Below are 25391 nucleotides of genomic sequence, written 5' to 3'. Positions count from 1 at the left end.
GACAAGGTTTCCACGAACATTTGGTGGTGGAAATAATAATCTTTTAACTAAATATTGTTGAAAAATAATACTTACATGGAAAAGAATAAAATTGGATCCTTACCTAACACCATATACAAATATTAACTCAAAATAGATAAAAGACCTAAATATAAATCTTAAGACTATAAACTTTTAGAAGAAAATCTGGGTCATAAAACCTCACAACATTGAAATTGGCAGTGATTTCTTGGATATGATTTCAATGGCACAGGCAACAGAAGGGTATACAAACTCCCTAAAAAATAAAAAAAATTGTATATCCAAAGACAATGTAAACAGAGTTAAAAGTTACTGATAGAATGGGATAAAATATTTCCAAATGCTATATCTGAAGGTATATTAATATTCCAACTAGAAATCCTAAAAATTAACAACAATAAAGGCTGCAATACCATTTAGAGATAGGTAAAAGACTAACATAAATAATGTATCTCCACAGATAACCAATCTTAGTTGTCTGTTGGATGGAAAATCTTGTTTCTCTGGTTCTGGTGTGTGTTACCTATTTCTTCTTTGTAGTTAATCTCTTTGAGTATTTTCTCTAGCGCTGGTTTTGAAGACATAAATTCCTTCAGTTTCTGTTTGTCATGGAAGCTTCTTATTTCCCCATCTAATTTGATAGAAAGTTTTGCTGGGTAGGAAATTTTTGGTTGGAAGTTGTTTTCTTTCAGAGTTTGGAATATGTTACTCCAAGCCCTTCTGGCTCTCATGACTTGGTTTGGGAAGTCTAGAGTGATTCTAATTGGTTTGCCTCTGAATGTCACTTGGCCCTTTGTTTTTGTTGCCTTTAAGATTCTCTGCTTGGCTTCCACATTGGTCATTTTGACAATTATGTGGCGTGGGGATCCTCTTCTCCGATCCTGTCTAAAGGGAGTTCTATAAGTTTCCTGGACCTGTGTATCAACCTCTTGCTCTATGTTTGGAAATTTTTCTGCTATTACTTCCTTGAAGAGATTGTTGATCCCTTTGGTTTCACTTTCTTTTCCCTCCTCTATTCCAATTATTCTTAGGTTAGCTCTCTTAAGATGGGCCCATATTTCTTCAATGTCAGATTCCTGCTGTCAGATTTTTTTTTCTAAATTTGAAACTATGCATTCATTTTTGGAATGATCATCTTCTAAGAGCGAGATTCTGTTCTCCATGTGGTCTAATCGGTTGTTTGTACTTTGAATTGAGGCCTTTACTTCATTAATTGCATCCTTTATCTCTTTTTGGCTCTCTCTGAATTCTTTTCGAAGCACCTCTATTATTTCTACAGTTATTTTCCTGATTTGATCTTCTAGAAATCTCTGATTTTCAGTTTTATCGGGTTCTGATGTTGTGGGGTTGTGGGCATTCATTGCTCCAGTATTATTCCTCTTTCCCATGATTTCGGAAGTTTGTGCCTTCTCTGGGTTCTTCCCTTGGGTCACTATGACTTCGCTTAAGGTGCTCTGGATCTCGAGTCTGTAGTATCGCTGACCCCACTACTCCTTTACTAGGCTGTATCACAGAGTCTCCGACCCAGGGAGTCGATAGAGGCTGCTTTAGACTATGGGGGGTGCCAGGTTGCACGTTCTCCTATGGTGTGATATCTCTGCCACCGCCACTCCCCCACTGGGTCAAGTCCCAGGGAGTACAGTACTGGGATTTCTCCTCTGTGGCCCGCAATTTGACTCACTGTTCTTGAGTATGCAGATGTAGCTGTACTGGACTCGGTGAATTCACTGCTGCTGCCGCCGGTGGCAATATGGCACCGCTGCCACGCCCTCGGCCGTGAGACTGGCGTATTTTTTCTTCTCCTGTTTTGAGTTCCACTCTGATTCCCTGCAGCGTGTGCTGAGCTCAGCCACTGGGAGCTTTAGATGCTCCCTGCACCGAAAGATCCTGCCTGGCTGTTCCGCAGCGGCTCACCTCGGCTTGCTGTAGCCGTCTGGTGAAATCGCTGCTGCCGCCGGCAGTATGGCGTTGCTGCCGCGTCCTCGGGCGTGAGGCCGGTGTATCTCCTCTGTGGCTCTTCGCTCTGTTCTCAGTCCGATTTCTCTCTGGAGCCTGGTGATTTTTTTGTTTCTCTGGTGATGGTGTTTTCTGGCTATGAAAGGTGCTGATTTTGTGGTAATGGAGATTGGTTGTTAGCGGGGCTCTCGGTCGCCATCTTCCCGGAAGTGGAATTATAAAATTTCATAAACCTAGATGGACTCTTCAGAAACATCAAAGAAACAAGGTATAGTATAATGGAAAAGTCCTGACTGAGAGCAAGATACTTTTGGGTGCAAAATTTTGGATATAATTTTTTTTTTTTTGGTGTTCCTGGGGGTGAACCCAGAGGCTTTCTACCTCCAGGCTATACTCCCAGACCTATTTTATACTTTATTTGGAAACAGGATCTCACTAAGTTGCTGAGAGCCTCACTAAGTAGCCGAGGCTGGCTTCGAACCAGTGCGATCCTTCTGTCTCAGCCTCCCAAGCGCAGGGATTACAAGCGTGCGCCACCATGCCCAGCTGGATATAAAATTTTGAGTATAGTTTCATCTTTCACATGTGAGTCCCATCTCTACTACTGACTTCCTCTGGAATGTCTGGCCAGTCACCTGCCCTTCTGGATCATAGAGGGACCAGCTGTACTTATATTTATGACCTCTATAGTCCCTAATGCGCTGTCTACCTAATGCAATTGAATAACAACTGAATCAAACGTAAACAGAGCACCTATACTGTTGAGAGTGGATTGGTTGGACTGCAAATAAGAACTGCAGGTGTGTGTTTCTCAAAAGGTAGAAGGGCCTCAGCAAAGTGCTTCTTCCAATGGGTACAGGGAGCCACAGGGAACACGTGGAAACCTTCCTGGAACGTGGATTTTATTTGCTAGTAAGTCGCTTAAATACATTTGTATGATACAAAAAAATAAATATATTGTGGAGAAAAACTGTACTCAAGCCAGGTACGCTGGCACGCTTGTAGTCCCAGCACTTGGGAGGCTGAGACAGGAGGATTGCAGGTTTGCCGTCAGTCTCGGCAACTTAATGAGGCCTCCAGAATTTAGTGAGACCCTGTTTCAAAAAATTTTTTTTAATTTCAAAATAAGGGTAGGGGTGTAGTTCTGAGGTAGAATGCCCCTGCGTTCAACCCCCGTACCACACACACACATAAAGCAAACAAATAACAACACACACACAAAAAAACTGCACTTGAGGTATACTCAAATTAACCCAAGATGGGAGGAAGGCATGGGAAAGATGTAGAAGTAGTTCAGTGCAACTTCCTAGGGGGCCGACGATGTGGGACTAACTGGCAGAAACTCGATGATGAACCGAGCAATAGCAAAGCCCCACGGAGGGAACCACATGTCCTAGCCCTGCGCATGCGCGGGGCGCAGTCCTGCTGCGGAGGAGGCTGCAGGATATGGAAGCCACAGACACTTGGCACCCTCATGGAGTGACTCAGAGTGCTCAGGCACCAGGGAGGACTTCCTATCCCTATTCTCCCAGAGGAGATCAGGGACAGAGACCCGAAGAGAGAAACAGCCTGCGATGGATAGGCTGCTGGAGGGAATTTGGTGCTGTCCCGGGTGAAACTCGGGAAGGGCCTGGCAGGAGACAAGACACGTGAGAAGACCTTAGTAGCTGTTCAGCTCAGAGCGGCCCACTCTCCTTTTACTTTCCTCTCCCACTCTGACCTTTTGCTCAAGGCAGAGGAGAGAGGCATTGCTCACTGAGTCATTAAAGGGGCCTTTCACAGGGAGGCTGGTGCCCTCCAGGAGCTCTGGAGGACAGGCTGTACCCGGATGTGAGGGCTACACCAGATGCTGGGCACGGGTCTGGAGTAGGGGCTGAGGCCCAGGGCCCTGCGCGAGGGCAGAGGGCATTCTCCCTTCCCCCTCAGCCTCCAGCCAACCCAGGGAGTGCAGCATTATTTACCTTCTCTCCCTCCCTTGCCGCTTCTCTCAAACAAAACAGCAGTGGTTTTATCTTGGGTGTGGCAGGATTGGAACATTCTGTCTTGGCAGACGCCTCTTTTTGAAGAGAATTCAGAAGGCACTGCCCTCGCTGGCCCAGAGGGAGCCTAATGTGGGGCAGGTGCTGCAGCAGACCAGGTCCTTTCTGGTGGCAACTGCCCTTGGAGGAAGGCTGGACTGGGTGGAAGTCACTCCTACTGAAGGGGCCACCAAGAGATCCTGCTTTGGACTTGACCAAACTGGTTACCGAAGGTAGAGTTGACATTTGCAGGTTCTTGTTCAAAACCAGTTTCCACACTTCTGTCTCTTGATGCAGGTGTTTAAAAACATAGATTTTGTCTTCCTTCCAGAAGATCATGGTAGGATTTTCCAGGCTCAGGAGAAAAAGCATTTGGTCCCATAGAGCCAGCCCTCCTTGGTAGTGTTTTCCTTTCAACTTTCAAAATCAGTTTCCTGGGACTGCACGGCCTGATTTCTGAGGAGTGGGGAAACTGAGTTCTCCAGTGCTCAGCAGTGGATGCGCTGTGTCTCACATCTTTGTGGCTCGAATGAAACAAATCACGAGGGGCAACACATTAATATGACCTCCCCTCCCACCAGGCTTCTGCTCTGTCCTAACAATGGGCTCTGACTACTGTCAGCCGCTCTGCTGTTGGAGATGTAACCTGGCTATTCCAAAAGCAGATGGAAATGAATCCCTGTCATTGCTTCCTAAATGTGCCAAGTCTTTTCCTCCCTCCCTCCCTCCCTCCCTCCCTCCCTCCCTTCCTTCCTTCCTTCCCTTCCTTTTTCTCTCTTTTCGAATGATGGTCAGTGCACCTGGCATCTTAGACTCCTGCTAAAACAGTCCTCTGGTCCAACCAATTGGCAATTGAAACTATGACCTTGTAGAATGACCTTGCAATCCTCCCCTTTTGAAAACTGGCTATTTAAGACATTCTTTCCCCAACTATATAAACCCTTTCCAAACCAGGGCTTTTATCACCTTGTTCTTATATTTGCTAGCAGGATAATAAACGTTGACACATGCTTAAGATCAACGTGTCTGAGACACACAGTGTTCTGACATCTCCCTGCCCTCTGGGTACACCCAGCTGCAAGGTTTGCTCAGTCTCCTCTCTGGTCTTCTCCCCCAGACTTGTTTAAGTGCACCAAGGACTGGGAAGTCTCCAGCCCTGTGCCCCACCCTCGCTTCCTTCTTCTTTTCGTTGTTGTTGTTGTTGTTGTTGTTGTTGTTGTTGTTGTTATTCACCAACTTATTTCATTTTTCAAGATTTAGGTCTTTCTGAAAAGTTCCCCTGCCTGATGCTCCCACCCTCTTTACCCTTTTATTGCTCTCTTCACACCAGGTAAGGGGCTCCTCCTCCTCCTCGTCCTCCTCCTTGGTGTTCTCATGGACACCTGGTTAACATCCGTCATTTGACAGCATAAGAAAAATACATTAACGAAGCTGCCTAGTGTTATGGTTTGGGTTTGAAATGTCCCCCAAAAGTTCATATGTTGAAAGCATGTCCCCAGTGTAGCAAGGTTCTGAGGTGGGTGTGGCTGTAGGAGGTGGGTCCCTCAGGGTGTGGCCTTGGGTACTATATCTGTCCCTGCTTCCAGATGCTTATGGCTGCCATGCGTTGAGCAGTGTTCCTCCCCCAGGCCACCATGATGATTCTGCCTTGGAGCCAGCTAACCATGGACTGAACCTCTGAAATCTCTGAAATTGTGAGCCCAAGTACACTTTTCCTCCTCTACGTTGTTCTTGTTAATTATTTTGGTCACAGCAATGAAAAAGGACTAATACACCTAGCTTTATAACTCAGTTGTGTAGTGCATAAAATATTCATAGCTAGCATTTATTTTCATGTTTACTAAGCACTGCATACCCTTCTGAGGGCTGTATACCAATTTTCTGATTAACATTTTACAATAGTCCTGTGTAGGCCCTGTTGTTGCTACCTGCCAAGCAACCAGTTTCTTTCTCCATTGCTGGCAGATCCCTAATTTTGTTTGGATGTCTACTATTGCTCTCAGTAACTCAAGGAAAGACATATTTCACTTGGTCTAAACCAATTACTGTGGTCTCATTTATCTTAGAGTGATTTCTTTCAGCACAGACATGTAATACAATTCTGTCCAGTGATATATGGAGAGAAGCCTAATGGGTTGGGAGAAGGGAAAGTGCTTTTCAAAAGTGTCTGGATGCCAGAAATGTTGGCAATCATTTTGCAACTAGGAGGGGAACTAGACTCAAAACAAAGAAACATAAAGAAAATATCGAAACCAAGAAATGAAAATTAATTGAGTCCTCAATTTACTAATTACTGAAGTAACCAACCAAGGCATATCAGGATTGCTTTTTATATGAAGATATGTATTTTCCTTATTGCTTAAGTAGAAATACTAGTGGCCTCTTAATCATTGCAAAATCCATTAGAATATTCTATTGTTATTTCATATTATCATTTACAAGTGAGGCAACTGAAGCACAAAGAACTTAATTAAGTAATTTACTCAATTTCAAGTACTTGTAAAGAGCTAATCTGGCTCTAGGACTTTTAAGCACTAATGTGATTTTCTGAGTCTCCTAAAAAGGAACCGAAAAATATATTTGATTTGGGTCCTGAAACACTCTCATCAGAAACCATGAAGAAGAAATTATTTAAAATATGAAAATGATATAATAATAATATTAGAAACAGACAGAAAAATAGATAAAAAAATAATCTTTTTTAGCTTCTTGACTCTAGCATGGTTGCTATTTCTGGTATTCCCTTGCAGTCTTGTTTAGATGCACATTAGTCAGCTCAGTAGATGTATAAAAAGCACTTGGTAAATTTGATATCCATTTCTAATTTTGCAAAAAATTTGGCAAAGTGGAAAAAAGAATACTTCCTTGACCTTGTAAAGTATGCCCATTAAAACCCACTGCAGGCCGGGCATGGTGGCACACACTTGTAATCCCAGCATTTGAGAGGTGGAGACCTGACAAAGAGACATCACAGTTTGTGGACAGCCTCAGCTACTTAGTGAAGTCCTTCACAACTCAGTGAGACCCTGTTGCAGAAATGAAAAGACTAAAAAATAAAAATAGGGCTGGGAGTGTAGCTCGGAGGTACAATGTCCCTCCCTAGGCTCCATCTCCAGCCCCGTAAAAAAAAAAAAAAAAAGCAAACATAGCTACCATTATTCACAGGTAATATTATTACCTATGAAAAAAGAAAAGGCCAAGAGAATCTATGGAAAGATTACTAGCATTAAATTTCTTAATGTTCAATAAGATTATTAGATAAATACACAAATAAGTATTGATGTATGTACAACAATTACAGTTAATATATCTGCAACAATTGGAAAAAGTAATAGCAACAAAATTGATAAGGTTCCTAGGAATAAAATACATAAGAAATATATAAAAGACTTCTATAGAGAAAATTATCAGAGTTTATTGAAAAATATAAAGGAAGCTTAAATAAGTAAAAAAAATGACAAGCTGATGAAATAAATTATAATTTTTATTTTTTCCAAATTAAATTATGAATTCCACATGAATAAGAACAAAGAGGAAAGACCAGACTTTAATTATTGATAAAACTATAACAGTTAAGATTTCAAAAGCATTGGAAAAACTAGGACTTCTCAAACTATCATGCTTATACAAATCCCATATGGGGTTTTGTTAACCACAGACCTTGATCAAAGAAGTGTTTGAGTTAGCTTTTTCATTGATATGACCAAAGTACCTGATAAGAACAACTTAAAGGAAGAAAGATTTATTTTGAGCTAACAGTTATAAAGGTTCCGTCCATGGTAGGCTGGCCCCAAGACAGAAACATCATGGCAGCAGGTGTGGCAGAGAGGAGCTGCTTAATTCATAGTAGCTGGAAATGAGAGAGAGAGAGAGAGAGAGAGAGAGAGAGAGAGAGAGAGAGAAGACAGAGAAGGAGGAGGAGGAGGAGAGGAGGAGGAGGAGAGGAGGAGGAGGAGGAAGAGGAGGAAGAAGAAGAAGAGGAAGGAAGAGAAGGAACCTTAACTCATAGTAGCTGGAAATGGGAGGGAGGGAGGGAGGGAGGGAGGGAGGGAGGGAGGGAGAGAGAGAGAGAGAGAGAAGAAGAAGAAGAAGAAGAAGAAGAAGAAGAAGAAGAAGAAGAAGAAGGAGGAGGAGGAGGAGGAGGAGGAGGAGGAGGAGGAGGAGGAGGAGAGGAGAAGGAGGAAGAGGAGGAGGAGAAAGAGGAAGAGGGAAGAGGAACCTTATAGTAGCTAGAAAGGAGAGAGAGAGAGAGAGAGAGAGAGAGAGAGAGAGAGAGAGAGAGAGAAGAGAAGAAAAGAAGAAGAAGAAGAAGAAGAAGAAGAGGAAGAAGAAGAAGAAGAAGAAGAAGAAGAAGGAAGAAGAAAGAAGAAAGAAGAAAGACGGAAGAAGGAACCTTAACTCATAGTAGCTAGAAAGGGGAGAGAGGGAGAGAGGGAGAGAGAGACAGAGAGCAGAGAGAGAGAGAGAGAGAGAGAGAGAGAGAGAGAGAGAGAGAGAGAGAGAGAAGAAATGACAGAGACAGGAAGGGACCAGAGATAGATATAGTCCCCCAAAGCAATGCCCTCAATGACCTATCTCCTCCAGGCACACCCTGCCTACCTACAGTTACCACCCATAAGTCTATTCAAATTACTAATCCATCAATGGATTTATCCACTGATGAGATTAGAGGCCTGATTCAATTATTTTATGGCTGAACATTTTGCATTGCCGGCCATGAGTGTTCCCAGGGCATTAGGTATCTAAACCATGACAGAAGGTCCGTGGGGCTGAGATTCTGCATTGCCAGTGAGCTACGCGGTGACGCAGACGCCATGGGTCCTTGAACCACACTGCCAGGGAGCACGTGAGTAAAAAACAGAATAGAGACCCCAGAAGCAAAAACACGCATTTGTGAAAGCTTGCTATTTGTGGCAGAAAGTAGAGAAAGTGACATATGTAATAAATTGGGCTGACCCAATGTCCTTATTAGAAGGAGGCAGGCGTGTGGGAGTAAGAGATTCCAAGATTCTACATGGCTGACTTTTTTCTTTTCTTTTTGGTACTGGGGATTGAACCCAAGGACATCCTACCTCTCAGCTCCACCCCAGCCCTGCAAAAAAAAAATTTTTTTTTGTTTTGTTTGAGACAGGTCTCACTAAGTTGCTGAGGGTCATGCTAAATTGCTGAGGCTGGCTTTGAACCTGCCATTCTCCTGTCTCAGCCTCCCAAGTACCGGCTCCTATGTGGCTAACTTTGAGGGTGGAGGGGAGGGAGGCCGCAAACCAAGGACTTCAGGAAGCCTGTAGAGGCTGAAAAAGGCAGAGAGACTGATTCTTGAAACAATTCCTGCCCACACTTTGAATAGAGGCCGGTGGAAATCTCCCTGGGTTTCTGACCGCCAGAACTACCAGATAATAAGTTGGTTGTTGTGAAGCGCTAAGTGTGTGGTCATTTGTTCAAGTAGCACTGGAAAACGGGTACCCGACTGACAGAGGGACCATAAAACACACTGCAAAGGCAAACCACGGGTTGGCAGAACTTTGCAAAGCTACAGCTGACAAAGGATCCCAATACAAGAATACCACATGAACTACAGGTCAACCAAGGAAGACAAGTGGCTTACCAGAAAGACAGGCAAAGGATCTGTATGGATGTCACAGAGGAAGAAACCTCAGCGGCCGGAGGGAAATAAGCCAAGAGGCTCAGCCTCCCTCCCTAGTCACCTGGGAAACGTATGCAGAGCACGAGTGAGGTGTCACTTCACACCCATCATGGGTTTAAATTTCTGGCTGGGACAAGTGTTGATGGAGATGGAGAGCCATGGTAACCTCCCTAAGATACCAACAGGAGTGGGTGTTTCTGCAACGACTTTGGAGGGAGAAGTTTGGCAGTTTAGTAAGCTTGAAGGTGCCCATACTCCATGAACCAACAGTTCCATTTGTAGCTTTCACTAAACCCTGTCACACATGAATGCTTGGAAAAGTTCACAAGACTGTTCCTGAATCATATTTTAAGCATTTAGCAGTTGGAAATAAACTGTTGCTGGGAGAATGGATAAATAAATTGTAGTATATTCCTATAGTGAAATACTATACAGCAACTAAAAATAAATGAATCGGGACTACCTCTCTCACATGCTTGATATGCAACGGTATTCTGGCTGGTTTCCCTCTCTCTACTGTCTTCTCCATTTCTGTGTACCCAGAAGATCTTTGAAAATCTAATCAAGCCTCTAATTTAAAATGCTCTGGTGAGTTTCAAACAATGATTTAATTGAGGTACAATAGATATGCACTAGACTGAATATACTTAAGATATACAATTTGATGTATTTCTTCATATATACAAACTTTGGAACATCATGATGGTCAAGGTAGGGACTATGTCTATTACCCCTAAAATTTTTGTAGCTTATACAATATTTTGTAAGATAACACTTTAAACTTCAAAAGTTATCACCTTGTTCATCTTAATTGGGTATTCAATTGGACAATTTATCATTCTATCAGGGATAGATAGTATTTGCATGATACAGGCTAGCAAACACCATCAGCAAATAGTTTATATTTTACTTTTCGGAAGAACTAGCCCTTGTCTTGTAGAACACCACAGAATATTAGTGTATAAGTTTACATTCAGGTAGGGTAATGCTATGTGAATCCAGACTAATTTCTATTCCAATATGAGTATCACAGTCCTACAATGATAAAAAGGTACCCAGAAAAACTAATTTTGTTCGTGGTAACTTGTTGGTGAGCATTACTGGAAAAGATACAATGTGTTGGGTTCAGCTTTTGGCAATTTAGTCATACGGGAGTTATAACAATCATATTATCTTGGTGAAAGGAAGTCCTTATGACTTAGCTCATGAGCTACCTTTATCCCAAGCATCCTGTCCTCTTTGCTCACAAACCCACTGAGAAAGCAGATAATTGGGGATGAACTCAACATATGCAGAATGTGCCATTCTGTCTGATTATCAGGACTGCTCTTCACTAGACAACCTTTGATGAATATTTATAGAGGGCAGAGATTTCTTCTTAACATAGCTGTCCATTTTGAGAGGCTTATTTATATAACTTTCCAAAGAATTCATTGTCATCGGGCTATGGATATCAGGAGTAGAGTGCTTCTCTGGTATGCATGAGGCGCTAGGTTTTATCCCCAAGTTTCTGTAGTGCCTTATTTGACCTTGAGAGGCGGCCAGGGAAGGCATCAGGGAGCCCCAAGAGCAGAGTGTTCTGACCGCAGACCCCAAGGAGCCCCACTTGCTCTGATACACCTTCAAGGACATGTACCGATGGCCAGCCCAGCTACATCACAATCAATGTAATATAACCCCACCATGTCCTTACTTGTCCCAGACCAAAAAAAAAAAAAAAAAAAATCCAGGGACATGTGCTGCAGGATCTCGGCAAAAAGGGTTCTGAAGAGGGCCCCCTCTGCCTCGGGTGGTCTTGTGGGAGCAGCCTTGGGGCTCTCCCGAGGTGTGTCTCTCTTACCTTTACCCCAACTCTCAGCACTGCACCCCTCTGTGCAAATGCTTTCCTTTTCATAAAATCTCTCTGCACCTTGACTCTTTGTCTTGAACATTCTTTTCCAGCCTGCATCTCCTGCCAGGACAGTTTCCCTGTGTCCCGTTCAAGTCCCTCTCTCCAGTCTCCCTTCCTCTCCCCTCCCCACATAACCCCTGTTGATCTGCCCTCTCTTACTAGAGATCAGTTTGTTTTCTTGAGTCTTATGTAAATAGTATCACTGAATATGTACTCCTTTTATTTTTGTCCATCTTTTTTCATTCAGCATGATTATTTTGAGTTTCATCCGTGTGCTATGTTGCTTTTTCCCTTTTACCAGCAGGTAGAATTCTGTATATGGATAACCATGCTCTGCTTGTCCGATCGCCTCTTGATGGGCATCCGGGTCATATCCAGTGTTTGTTTTGTTTTGTTTCGCAGTACTGGAGATTGAACCTAGGGGCATTCTACCTCCGAGCTATCTCCTCAGCCCTATTTTTTATTCTTTATCTTGAAACAGGGTCTCACTGAGTTGCAAAAGGCCTCACTAAGTAACTGAGGCTGTCCACGAACCGTGATCCTCCTGTCTCAGCCTCCAAAATGCTGGGATTACAAGCATGCGCCACCACACCTGGCTTTCTGGTTTTTGGTTTTAGAGACTAAAGCTTCTATGAAGACTAGCATACATGTCTTTGTGTAGATATGTGCTTTCTTTTTTCTTAGGTAGATTCACTGAAGTAGAGTAGTTGATGGATATCTCTTTAACTTTTTAATAAATGGCCATAGTTGTTCTACCAGCTTATACATCTTATATTCCCTATATGCCCACCAACAGGCTCCAATGTTTTGTTTTGCTTGTGTGTGTGTATGGTACTGGGGATTGAACCCAGGGCATTCTACTTTTGACCTATACCCCAACCTTATTTTATTTTTATTTTGAAACAGAGTCTTGCTAAGTTGGTGAGGGCCTCACTAAGTTGCTGAGGTTGGCCTCAAACCTGTGATCCTCCTGTCTCAGCCTCCTAAGGATTGGGATTACAGGTGTGTACCACCATGCCCAGCTTAGACCCCACTCTTGAATAGGGCAAAGGAGAGAAAAAAAAACAGACTTACAATAATTACATTAAATTAGCAGAATTGCTACAATGGGGTGCATTTCTTAATGAGAATAATGGTGCAATCTGATGGGGGAGTGTCCTGCACTCTCCCTTCTCTCTCTCCTTTCTGCCTCTGAGGCTCCGTGTTAATCATCAATTAACTGTGAACACAATACCAGACAAGGGCAGCTTAAAGGGGGGAAAGTTTATTAGGGCTTGCAGTTTCCGAGATGTCAGCCCATAGCTGGTGGCTCCAAGGCAGAAACTGTGGCGGCAGGATGTATGGTAGACAAAAGCCACCCTCACATGGCGGAGAGAAGAAAGGAGAGAGCCAGAGCCGGGAAGTGACCAAGGACAGAGATCCCCGAGGCCACACCTGTGTGACCTACCGCCTCTAGCCACGCCCACCTGCCCAAGCTACCACCCGTAAGCCCATTCAAATGACCAATCCTTCATTGGACCTACCCACTGTTGAGATTAAAGACCTGATTCGATTATTTCACTCCTGAAAATGTTTCTGTTGCCAAAACATGAGCTTTTCCAGAGGATGTTCTATATTCAAACTATCGCGGACTCCTTTTCCACTCTTGTCTATCTCCATAAATAGCATCCTCACTGTGCGAACGACCTAGGCCAGAAACCTAGGGCTCACTGCCCTCTGCCCACCATCACCCACTGCCCTGTGCCCGACTGTCACCAAGCTAAGTGAATGCCATTTGTTTCCTTTATATTTCTAAAAATTCCCAGACCCTTCCACCTCCATGGCCACCACTGTAGTCCAAGCCCCATGGTCTATCCAGAGCAGCTCCCTTCCTCCGAACCCTCTCCTGGGTTTGTCTGGCTCTGAGGACAAAGGGCAAGCCCCTCAAGCAGGACTCCAAGGCCCTGCCCCCCAACCCTGCAGGCCTCCTCTCCTGCCCATGGTTCCCGGGCTCCTGTTACCTTGGTTGCACATAAGAACTGTGACTCTGGGCTTTCCCTGCTTGGAAGCCTCGGCCCCGTGGTCCCCCGCAGCACAGCGGGTGGTTGGTGCAGAGTAGCTACCCAGTTAGTAATCTGTTAAATTAACAAAAACATCGTACCATTGTTTATAATGGTAGAAAACTGGAGACAGCTTACAGAGAGCAAGCTAAATAAATGGTGGTGTATATGTGCCATGTGAGACCACACAACTCTTTCATATAATGAGGTAGATCTGTGCCTATGGGTATGGCAAGCTGGCCGTGATAAGTTTTCAATAAGAAAAGCAACAACAACAAAAAAAAGCAAGCTGGACAATTTCTAGGGAAGCTGATTGTTTTAAGATCGAAGCAATGGTTTTACTCTAAAAAATACATCTGAGTGGGATGAGATGAAGGTGTGAAGGGACAAAGCAAAATTATCAACAGTGTTGAGCGCTTGGTAATGAGCCTGAGAGAGCGAGAGAAGCGATGTTTACAGGGTGAGCAGTAGAGCCCAGGGGTGGCGCTGGCCTGGCATGAGCAAGGCCCTGGCTTCCATCTCCAGTACCCCCAAATAAACAACAACAAAAAAGAATTATTTTGCATTGGATGAGCTTTTTATAAGTATATGTTATTTTTGTAATTGAAAACCTTCCTTTTTTTTTTTTTTTGTACCGGAGATTAGGCCCAGAGGCATTCTACCTCTGTGCTATACCTCCAGCCCTATTTTATTTTTATTTTTATTTTGAAATCGATGTTTGCTAAGTCGCTGAAGGTCTTGCTGAGTTGCTAAGGCTGGCCTCAAACCTATGATTCCCCTGTCTCAACCTCTCAAGTACTGGGATTACAGGATGCGCCACCATGCCCGGCTCAAAACACATTTTTAAAGAATATTAGGAAGGCAAGAGGCCACCCACAGATGAAGGGCATATTCCCTGACACCCATTGGTACTCTCCTTTGCTGCTCTAAAGACCCACATGTGTTGACCCCACCATGCACACCCTGACCTCTCACCTGTTCCCCATCGTCTCCCCGCACCCTGACCTCTCACCTGAGTCTGCGGCTTCTTACCACAGTGTGTGATTCTTTTGCAAAGCTCAGGAAGGGTAGGGCTGTTGGATCTGTAGTTAACCTCAAGTAAATTCAGGTAAGCTTCCCAAGAAGGAAAGAAATTGGCATCCCCCAAAATCAAACTCCTAATGCCTAACAGGCATGTCTACATATTTTAACCCATCACATCCTCACCAGAACTTTGTGAAGAGTTCTTTCCATCTTCATTTTACAGAACTAAGTTCAGAGAGCTCGTCACTTGCCCAGTGCCTCACAGCAAGGACTGGAACTGGGCTCTGCCCTGCTCTCAGCTCTCTGTGCCATGATTGGGGGCTACACCATTCCCTCCTGTGAACTCCCTACCTCAGTTCCTCCAAGAGAGTACGTGCCAGATAGCTGTTTGCAGAGTGATGAAAGTCGTTTATCATTCAGCTGGCATGTTCATTAAATTGCCTTTGTGTTCATTTCCCATTAAAGCTTCATCTCCCCAAAGCTTAAAATAGAATTGGAAATTTGCTGTGTTTGACCTATTTTCGTCCATTAGCATAATTTATCAAATTAGGGACCTGAGAATCAAGGAGAGTGAAGAGGAGCCAGCCCACACAAGCCAGGGGGACCACGAAGACAGAGGGGTCTGGGAGCCGCGGTGGAGGGCTGGGGCTGACTTAGAAGTGGAGGCAGGAAGCGGCAGACGCACACTCTCTTTCCTGGTGGAGTGGGGAGAAACCAGGCTTCGTGGAGGCAACTTCAACCACCCTCCAGCCCTGCTGCTCCCTGGCAGGGAATCTGGGTCATGCCAATTTACCACAAGAGCCTCAGTCTTTATCTCTGAACCCTGAGCAATGACTAGCCTCACTGTTCACGGTGGGAGATCTTAAGATTATTTTGCACAAGCTTATCTGCTTGGAAAACATTCAGACATAAAGCACAGATGGGGGCTGCGGGAGGGAGGCTTGTGTAGGGAAGTGGAGCCGCCATAGGAGAGAGGCGGTGAAGAGGAGAGGGTCGTGCCTAGGGGAAGCTCTGGAAGGGGCCATTCCTGACTGGAAGGGCATCCCGGCCACTGGAATTACACTCCAGAGAACAGGTCTGAGTTCATTTCTGGGAAAGGAAACTGGCCTGGAGAGAGGAGCGCTCCACATCTGGGGTTTTATCATCCCTCTGGACACCTTCCTTACATTTGGGGTGATTTTCTGCCCTTTGCATGTCGCATTTTTGTGACCCTGCCCCTCCAGAGGTCGGGGTCAAAGCGAGTCTTCTCAGGTCCGGTCCCTCCCAGCTGACCCTACCTGCGAGTGTCTAGGAGCTACCTAACATTACTAGGGTGACCACACTGGTTTTAGGGAGAGAATGTATGTGACTGCTATTTGACCCAAACAGCAAAGCCTTTGCAATGTGGCTGTTCTACTGGTAGGACTTTGTCTTCTTTACTTCGGATTCACCCTTCACGGTCTGAAAAATGTGACATCATGGAATTGCCTTCAACACTTGAGAGACGGCATCATCTCTACCTTCCCCTGTCTTCTAGGACCTGCAGTGGTGTCTTACATGTGACAGGGTTCACAGAACACCGAATGAATCAATGATGAACAAGTAGGCTTCCTCGCCACCAAGCAGTGGCCCTTGAACAATTCCGATTACTACATCAAGCCCCAGGCTGTCCTCCACCGTCCAGCAGCTGCCTTGTGGGGATTAATAGAACAGGTGGGAGGAGCCAGCAGGGCTGGGGAAAACTTGGTGAGGAGAGTCCAGGCTAACCACAGCAGGGAAAGGCCCCCAGTCGCTCAGCTGATCACCAAAGACCTTAAATACAGCAAGATGAGCCCAGTGAAACAGAGATTAGGGAAGAACACAATGAACTGATGATAAACGAAAAGCAGGCTTCAAACTATTAAATAGATACGAGTAAACAAAATAAAAATGAATCCTAATCAACAAGCCTTTTAAACACAGCACAGTGCACGTGTGCACCCCCTCCACACACACACACACACACACACACACACTGTATAGTCACCCCAACTGATGATTCTCTAAAGAAAGTATATTGTGTTTGGGCTTTAGAGCTTAAAACATTGTGTGTGTGTGTGTGTGTGTGTGTGTGTGTGTGTGTGTGTGTTCTTCCTCCAGGTCCCAGTAAACATTGTTCTATTGTTCTGTGTTTCAACAAGTGAGCATACACAAACTGTTTATTTTTAGCTATAGCTCTTGATTGCTTTGGGCAGTGGAGCCCTGTTCAGAGTCAAGATGAGATGATTTGGTACTAGCAAAAGAAAGTTGAAATGGATTCTTATAGTGGGTTCAGTGACAGTCCCCCCAAAGGATGTGTATGTTTTCTAACCCCTGGGATTTGTGAATGGTACTCTATTTGGAGAAAGGGCTTTGCAGATGTGATTAAATTAAGAATCTTGCAATGAGATCATCCTGGATTATCCAGAGGGCCATAAATCTGATGACCAGTGTTCTTACACTAGGAGGGCAGAGGGAGAGTTGAGATAGGCAGAACGAAGGCAGTGTGGAGATGGAGGTATAGCTCAGTCTGGTAAGGCTCCCACTCAAGGATGCCCAGGACTATCGCAGAAGAAAGGCAGGGCACAGATTCTCCCCCGAGCCTAGGAAAGGAGTGTGGCTCTGCTAACCCCATGATTTTAGACTTGTGGACTCCAGAGCTGCGAGAGAATGAATTCTGTTGTTTTAAGTCAATTAGCTTGGGGTACTTTGTTACAGCCCTGTGAAACCTGTACAGTTCTGAACTGCTATCTTCTCACAGATGTTCACACCTGAATCCAGGCATTAGTAGTGGAAAGTCCCGTGGAAGTCCTAGCCAGCTTCCCTGAGCTTTAGCAGTCTCACGGGGACTTGCCCAGGGGTCCCCAGGTTTCCCCACTCGCCATCAGAGCTCCTCTCCTTTGCAGGCTTCTAGATCCCAGGTGGACCTCCCCAGGTGTGCTCGGCTCCCACACGCTCCAGCTCTTGAGGATGTTTGGCATAATTTCCCACCTGTGCAGGCTCAAGGGCTCTGGGTGCCTGGGACCGTCTTGAGATGTCTCTACTGAGGAATGTTGATACTGATCCAGGAGCATAGGGCTGTCTTCACAGCACTGTACTTATACCACAGCGTCTGGCCACTTCACATGCTAGGTAGTTAAACGGGCAGTGATGACATCTAGCACAGCCCCACAGGACCTGCCTGTGCACACTGGAGTGGTGGCATTGTCTTCTGATTTCCTCCAGTCTCTCTCTAAAGCTCCCGGGCCACCACATGCCCTGGGCTCGGCTGCTCTAGTCTTCTCTCTGGAGGGCTATTTCTACTGCTCCTCCACCATTCACAAAATGAGCCTGTCCCATGGCCTCTGGTCCAGAGCATTCTCCTGCACTAAGGGGCAATTGTAAGAGCATTCATTAGGCTGGCTCAGGAGTTCAGCAAATTTCTCATGGTGAGAACCTGATGGGGAAATGTGATTTGAACAGTGGATCTGTGGGCGGATTCAGTTGGCTGAAGGTCCTCACCCAGCAAAAAGTCCCTAGCCTTCTGAAGGGCGGGTTCTTGTCCTTGGCCCAGTCCTATTCAGCATCTGAACAATGGTTTGAATAAAGTCAAAGAGGCAACATTATCTGATTTGCAACCAGCCCAACTTTGAGCAATGCAGGAAACATGTTTGTTGAGATGCTCACTGGGGTGGGTTTTCTGTTTGTTTGGTTGGTTAATTTTTTTTTTTTTTTTTTTTTTTTTTTTTTTTTTTGCTTTGATACTGAGGATTGAACCCAAGGATATTCTACCTCCAAGCTACATTCCCAGCACTTTTTTATTTTTATTTTTTGGTGGTACTGGGGGTGAAACCCAGAGGCTTTCTACCTCCGGGCTATACTCCCAGACCCATTTTATATTTTATTTGGAAACAGGGTCTCACTAAGTTGCTGAGAGCCTTACTAAGTAGCTGAGGCTGGCTTTGAACCTGCACGATCCTCCTATCTCAGCCTCCCAAGCACAGGGATTATGCCCGGAACACTTTTTATTTTTTATTTTAAAATAGGGTCTCTCTAGGTTGTTGAAGCTGACCTTGAACCTGTGATGCTCCTGTCTCAGCCTCAAGTACTGGGATTACAGGTATACACCACTATGCCCAGCTGATGTACTCAGTATTTTAAAAACCCTAAGATGTTGGGCCACAATGAATAAATCAGCATCATTTTTACTTCCTCCATTTGGTTTCAAAAACTAAGACCCAAAAGTAAAAGGCAAGTTAACAGCATTGCACAAGACGGGAGAATTCATAGGTTTCACTTATTTGCAGCTCAGTTTGAACTGATAGTATGAAGAGGACTTTTACAAAGATGTAAAGTTTGGTCGCATTCCTAGCATGTAGAGAGTCCAGATCGAGGGTGTTGATAGTTCTGGTATGTTCTGTCCAAGCAGAACAGAGCTGCAATTGTGACTGTGGTTCTGGGCATTGTGGGCAAGGAGAAACATTGACTCTTGCCAGCCTCAGCTACTTAGTGAGGCCCTCCACAATTTAGTGAGACCCTGTTTCAAAATAAAGAATAAAAAATAGGGCAGGGGGTGTAGCTCAGAGGTCAAATGCCCCTGGGTTCCATCCCCAGACACACACACACACACACACACACACACACACACACACACTCACACACACACACACACACACACAAGTCCATTTGAAAGAATCTCTTGGACAATGATATGTTACTTATAAATAATATTTTATTATTATTTTTTTATTTTTGCGATACTGGGGACAGAACCCAGGGGCATTTTACCTCCGAGCCACACCCCCAGCCCTATTTTTTATTCTTTGTTTTGAAACAGGGTCTCACAAAGTTGCAGAGGGTCATTAAGTAGCTGAGGCTGACTGCGAACCTGCGATCCTTCTGTCTCAGCCTCTCAAGTACTGGGATTGCAAGCATGTGCCACCAGGCCCAGCTAGTAGATAATATTTTAATGGGATGAGTTTGACTTTAGGTGGCAACTCCAATCAACTTAAGAGGAAATGCGGATTTTTTTCATCAAACAAACAATGTGTTTATGTATTTCTGAAGGATAGAAGAGAAGCTGGTTTCAGGTATAATAAGTGGGAACCTCCCTCTTCAGGTCCTTACTGTGCTTCCTCCATTCCCAGCCCAGGCTGCAAACAGTTCTTGACTGACCTGGGTCACTTTCTCACTCTTTCTGCCTAGGAGAAGGCTTTGTGGTTAGCTCAGACCAGGATTGAGCATGGGAGAAAGTTACCAGGCAGTTCTAACAGCTGTTGAGTACAATGCTTAGCTGTTTGCAGAGCGCTCTCTCTCTCTCTCTCTCTCTCTCTCTCTCTCTCTCTCTCTCTCTCTCTCCTCCCTCCCTCCCTCCCTCCCTCTCCCTCCCTCCTTCCTCCCTCTCTCCCTCCCTCTCTCCCTCCCTCTCTCTCCTCTCTCTCTCCTCCCTTCCTCTCCTCTCTCCTCTCTCCTCTCTCCTCTCTCCCTCTCTCTCTCTCCCTCCCTCCCTCTCTCCCTCCCTCTCTCTCCTCTCTCTCTCCTCTCTCTCTCCTCCCTCCCTCCCTCTCCTCTCTCTCTCCTCTCTCCTCTCTCCTATCTTCTCTCTCTCTTCTCTCTTTCCTCCCTCCCTCCCTCTCTCTCTTCTCTCTCTCTCCCTCTCCCCTCCCCCCCTCTCTCTCTCACACACACACACACACACACACACACACACACACACACTCACATTTGATACTCCCTAACGCCCTGTGAGGATGGAGAGCACACTTTGAATTTCTTAAAGCACATTGCCATCAGAAGGACAGGGTCAGCTGAGTGTCCTTTATTGCTACCAGAAAAACACAGTCCTTGCTCTGATACTCTGCCAGCTCCAGATATCTCAGCTCGGCTCCTGACAGCAGGGAAGTCCCTTCTGAGTTTCTCCAATAGCAGCTCCCCAGGGAGCAGCCTAACATCCTACAAAAAGTGAATTAGTCACCGGACTTCCCAAGGGACCCATCTTCTGAAGCATGGTCTCTGCTCACCTTCCCTGATTCTTCCTGGCTCTTTCTATCAGGAAAATCAGAGACGTCATTAGGAAAATTAGACAGGTGTTCTTTCGAGCAGAACTGCAACTAGCAATGGGTTGTGTGCTCATTTGCACACTCATTTTGTTTTTTTCTTTCATTTACCCATGCCCCCATTCATTCACCCACAAAACTGTACTGAGCACCTGTGCACTGAGTACTGATTAGGCAAAGCAGTTTTTAACAAAGAGATCCCACAAATAGAAGAATTTCAGAAATGCATTCGTTTTATTCCTCTCTCACATAAGTGGTTGGGGGAGCAGTGCAGTGTCCCCTCAAATTGTCAGGGACCCAGGATCCTTCAGTAGCCCTGCTCTGAGGTCCCCAAGGTATGGTTCTTGTCAGCCATATCTATCCAAGCCATGGGAAGGAGACCAAGCAGAAGGGCAAGGTGGTCCGTTGTGAAGACTCTGAAGTGGCCATTCACCTCAATTCTGCTTTTGTCTTTGAGGACAAAACCTTCCTAGGGCCATGTGTAGCAGCAGTGGAATCTAGGACATGGAGCTCTAGCTAGGCAGCTGTGAGCTTGGCTGAGCCTTGCTGCAGGGAGGGAGGGGAAGATGGTAGTTGCACAACAGCAGTGCCTACCACGATCAGCTCTACACGGCACAGTTCCCTAAGCAAGATGAAAACTGCAAGTCCTGCTCTTGGATTGCTTGTAAAGCAATGGGAAAGTAATGCCCCACTCCCTGGCACGATGCAAGGCGATGCAGACGAAGGGTTAGGGGAGCTGGGCAAAGAGCTTAAAATGCTGAGAGGAAGAGGAGGAAGGGAGGTCTTGAGATGACCAGTAAATGAAAACCTCGGGTTCCTGAAGGGGGTGGCATTGCAGCTGATTGGCCTGCGTTTAAAAGATGACTAGGAGTCTGAAGATGGACACAGGGTGAGGAGAGCAAACAGAGCCAAGGCTGGTGACAGCTGTGAGCCAAAGGGCAGGTTTCAGAGGTGCTTCCTCTCCTGACAGCGCCGTGCATCTTGCACCCGCTGGATTTCTCTACCCATCTGCTTTAGCACCTGCCAGTTGCCAAGCCTCCCTGTCTTTCTGGGTCCTGGAAGATACTGGGATCATCTTCCATCCCTTCAGAGTAAGAGAGGCACACCGCCTCAGATGGCCCAGGCTGTGAGTCAGAGCCCAGAGACCTGGGGTTTCATGACTTATTAATAACAATCGCTTCCAAAGCCTTGCAGTTTACAAAGCATGCTGACCTGTAGAATTGTATTTGATTCTCCTCTCGCTTCAGATCCGAGAGTAAAACATCAGATAGAAAAGATAGTCTGAAAAATTGGAAGTGCTGCAGAATGAAAAAAAATCATTAAAACAACACTAAGATCTTATTATTTCAAACTCCATTGATTCAGAATTTGGGGAAATTAACTTACATAAGGGTCCAGGCTGAAAATGATCATTATGCTCTATATAACTAGCAGAAGCTGCAAAGCAAAAAACAGGATTTCCAGGCAGTGGTTGCAGCCTAGGGAGGACAACCATTTTCAGGGACGATTATGGAGCTATTGTAGCAGTACCGGACTTCAATTAATTTTGAACAAAGCCCTTTTCATTCAAGTAGCTCTGGCGGGATTTCTACAAGGCAATAAAACTTTGTTAGCTATTTGGTTGAGCTTCTGAATAGTCTAAAGAGTAAGAAAATTGCTAAGCAAATTAGTTTGGGGCCTCAAAGAGAATAGAAATGTTTAAGAAAACACTGTACAACCATTTGGCCAGTATGCTGAAAAGGAGACCCTGGCACCAGTTTCAGGTTGGACTAATTTTGACGGTGAAAATTCTTTTCCTGCCCCTAAGATCTACACAAAAGTTCAATCAAAGATGGGCATGGTGGTGCAGGCCTGTAATCTTAATACTTGAGAGGCTGGGACAGGAGGATCACAGGGTTTGAGGCCAGTTTCAGCAATTTAGCAAGATCCCCAGGCACTATGCAAGACTGTTTCAAAATAAAAAATAAAAAGGGCTGGGGGTGTAACTCAGAGGTAGACACCCTGGGTTAATCCCCCAGTAAACACACACACACACACACACACACACACACACACACACACACGCACGCTCAGTGAATCAGATAAAAGCAGCATGGCTCTGGTTAAATGAGGGGATGTCTGCCTTCCCCACCCCTCCAAAAGCACCTTTGACCAGGGGCTGAAGAGCACATGCTGAAACTTGCTGTCATTTTAAACCTCTGCGCATCCCCTGGAGAGCGGATAGCAGCAGCGAGTTGCTTTCCTTTGCTCCCAGTAGGCCTCTGCTAAGCACCTGATTTACAGATGAAGAAGCTGAGGCTTAGAGAGGTTGAGAAACTGTTCTTACTCACTTTAAAGTAAGTGGGGAAGCCAGGGCTGGGCCTCTGTGCTGCAGATGCAAAGTACTGGCTCTCATAATCCTCCCCCCCCCAGCATCGTGCCTTGGTGTTAACAGTCTCTGTTTAGCTAGACACGATGGAGTGATGGGGTGGCCTTCTTTTCTGTGTTTTTAATAACATACATCTTAACAAAGCTCAGAAGACTCATCTTCCAACCATATTTGTGTGTGTGTGTGTGTGTGTGTGTGTGTGTGTGTGTGTGTGCATGCGCGCGCGCGTGTGTTGCTGGGAATTGAACCCAGGGGCATTCTGCCTTGGAACTACACTCTAAGTCCTATTTTTTTTTATTCTTTATTTTGAAACACAGGGCCTCACTCAGTAGCTGAGGCTGGCCGAGAATTTGTGATCCTGCTTCCTCAGTCTCCAAATTCTGAAGCCTAATAAAGGAGCTTGGTGATGTGATCTGTGTCCTCAGGTGTTTGGGGACTTGATGGGGAAGCTGACAGACACTGAGGAACTCAGTAAATCAAAACCTCAGGGCATACATACGCATCACATTTCAAAGTGGAGGCTCTACTTAGAGAGATCAGACGCTCAGGACAGAGAGCCAACCAAGTAACTTGTGGAGTTACAATTTGGCTATTTTATCTGCAAGTCAGACATTCATCAGACATTCACTGAACTCCATTCTATATCAGACACTGGACTGGATATTGGGGATACAGGAAAACAATGAAGCCCCTGCCTCTCCCAGGAATCGACTTGTTAACAATAACCAATATTAAATAATAATAACAGTAACAGCCTGGGCCATGAGCAGACGTGGCCAACAGTAGCTGGAACTCACAGTAGCACCCTAGGGTGCATCCCATATTGCTGCAGTAGCAAAGCAGGGTCAAAGAAAGACTTCATGAATTATACAAAGATGAAACCTCAGGCCTCCCAGATGACACTGCAGTCATCTTGCGGAGAACGTTTGGCCAAGGAGAGGGGCCCTTGATGAGGTCAGCGTCCTTCCTCTACAGCCCGGGGCTGGCTGTGCTGTTGGCCCTGGCAGCCTGTGCTCTGAGACAGAAGTCAATTGGTTGGATGATCAGGAGGCTGTTTTTTAACCTCAGATAACCTCTCCCTTCCATAGAGGGAGGCTGCCTTCTCTTTGTGGTCCAATCTCTCCTGGCTGAAAAGCCCAGTCTCCTGGCCACCTGGGGAGCTGCTGCCCATCCAGAGCACTGTTTTCTCCTCCTAGGGTTCTGATGTACAAGAAAAACAGGAAGTGCTGGCTCCAGAGGATGCCAGGAGGTAGGGAGCTGGCAATGGGCCTGAGGGGAGGTGAGGAGCTCACCCAGAACAGGATTTGTGTTTGCCTGTGTGGGTCCAGCTGGCCAATCTTTTCCCAAGCACACCACCGTGTTCACCACTTTTGCTGACCACTGTCTGTCCTCCTCCTCCTCCTCCTCCTCTCCTCCTCTCCTCCTCCTTCCTCCTCCTTCTCCTTCCTTCTCTCTCTCTCCCTCACTCCCCCTCTCTCATAGTTGCCTGTAATTCCAGTGCTTAGAAGGCTGAAACAGGAGGGTCATAGGTTCAAGGACAACCTCAGCAATCTAGTGAGACTCTCAGCAAACTTAGTGAGACCCTATTTCAAAACAAAAATAAAAAATGGCTAGGGATGTATCTTAGAGGTCGAATGGCCCTGGGTTCAATCCCAAGTGCCACCAATAAAAAGAAAAACATTATTTTTTTAATCTAGTACTGGGGGTTGAACCCAGGTGCACTCTATCACTGAGCTATACCCCTAGCTCTATTTTTTTTTTTTTTTTGAGGCAGCTTGTCACCAAGTTGCCCAGGCTAGCCTTGAGCTTGCAATCCTCCTGCCTCACCCTCCCCAGCAACTGGTATTGCAGGTGTGTGTTCCACTGCACCCCGCTCCCCTCACCTTCTCCTAAGTGCTCTGAGCCTCTAGAGACAGGTCCTAGTCAGCTTATTATCAAGTAACTGGCTTTTTTCCAGAGTGAGTCTGGCTGTAAAGACAACTGGGAATCCAGGGACTGCTGCATGCTTGGCTCCACCAAGACAAGAGTAGGGGCGAGAGCCAGAACCAGAGGACAGGCAGGATAGTCCACTTCTTCCCCATCACCTTGACCCCAGGGGTACTTCTATCTCATACCATGTGGAGACCCCAACCCCTCTCCTCCCTCCCCCTTCCTCCCTCTCCTCTTTATTCTCTCCTCTTCTGTCTCCTGTTCCCACTCCTCTCCCTCCCCGCTGAGACCTCCTGCCTCCTTCCCATGTTGCCCCTGGAAACACCTGTATCTCCATGCTGCTGAGCTGGGACCCCTGCCACCAACCTAGCGCTGCTTTCTGGCCCCCTCTCTGTTTATTTTCCTGCTTTCAACCCTACCAGCGCTCCTTTAACCTCTACTTCCAATTCCCTACAATACTGCTCACAGGG

The sequence above is a fragment of the Muscardinus avellanarius genome, assembly GCF_963383645.1.
Source record: "Muscardinus avellanarius genome assembly, chromosome: 3".
In the NCBI taxonomy this organism is placed as follows: domain Eukaryota; kingdom Metazoa; phylum Chordata; class Mammalia; order Rodentia; family Gliridae; genus Muscardinus; species Muscardinus avellanarius.
This window is presented reverse-complemented; position numbering follows the sequence as displayed.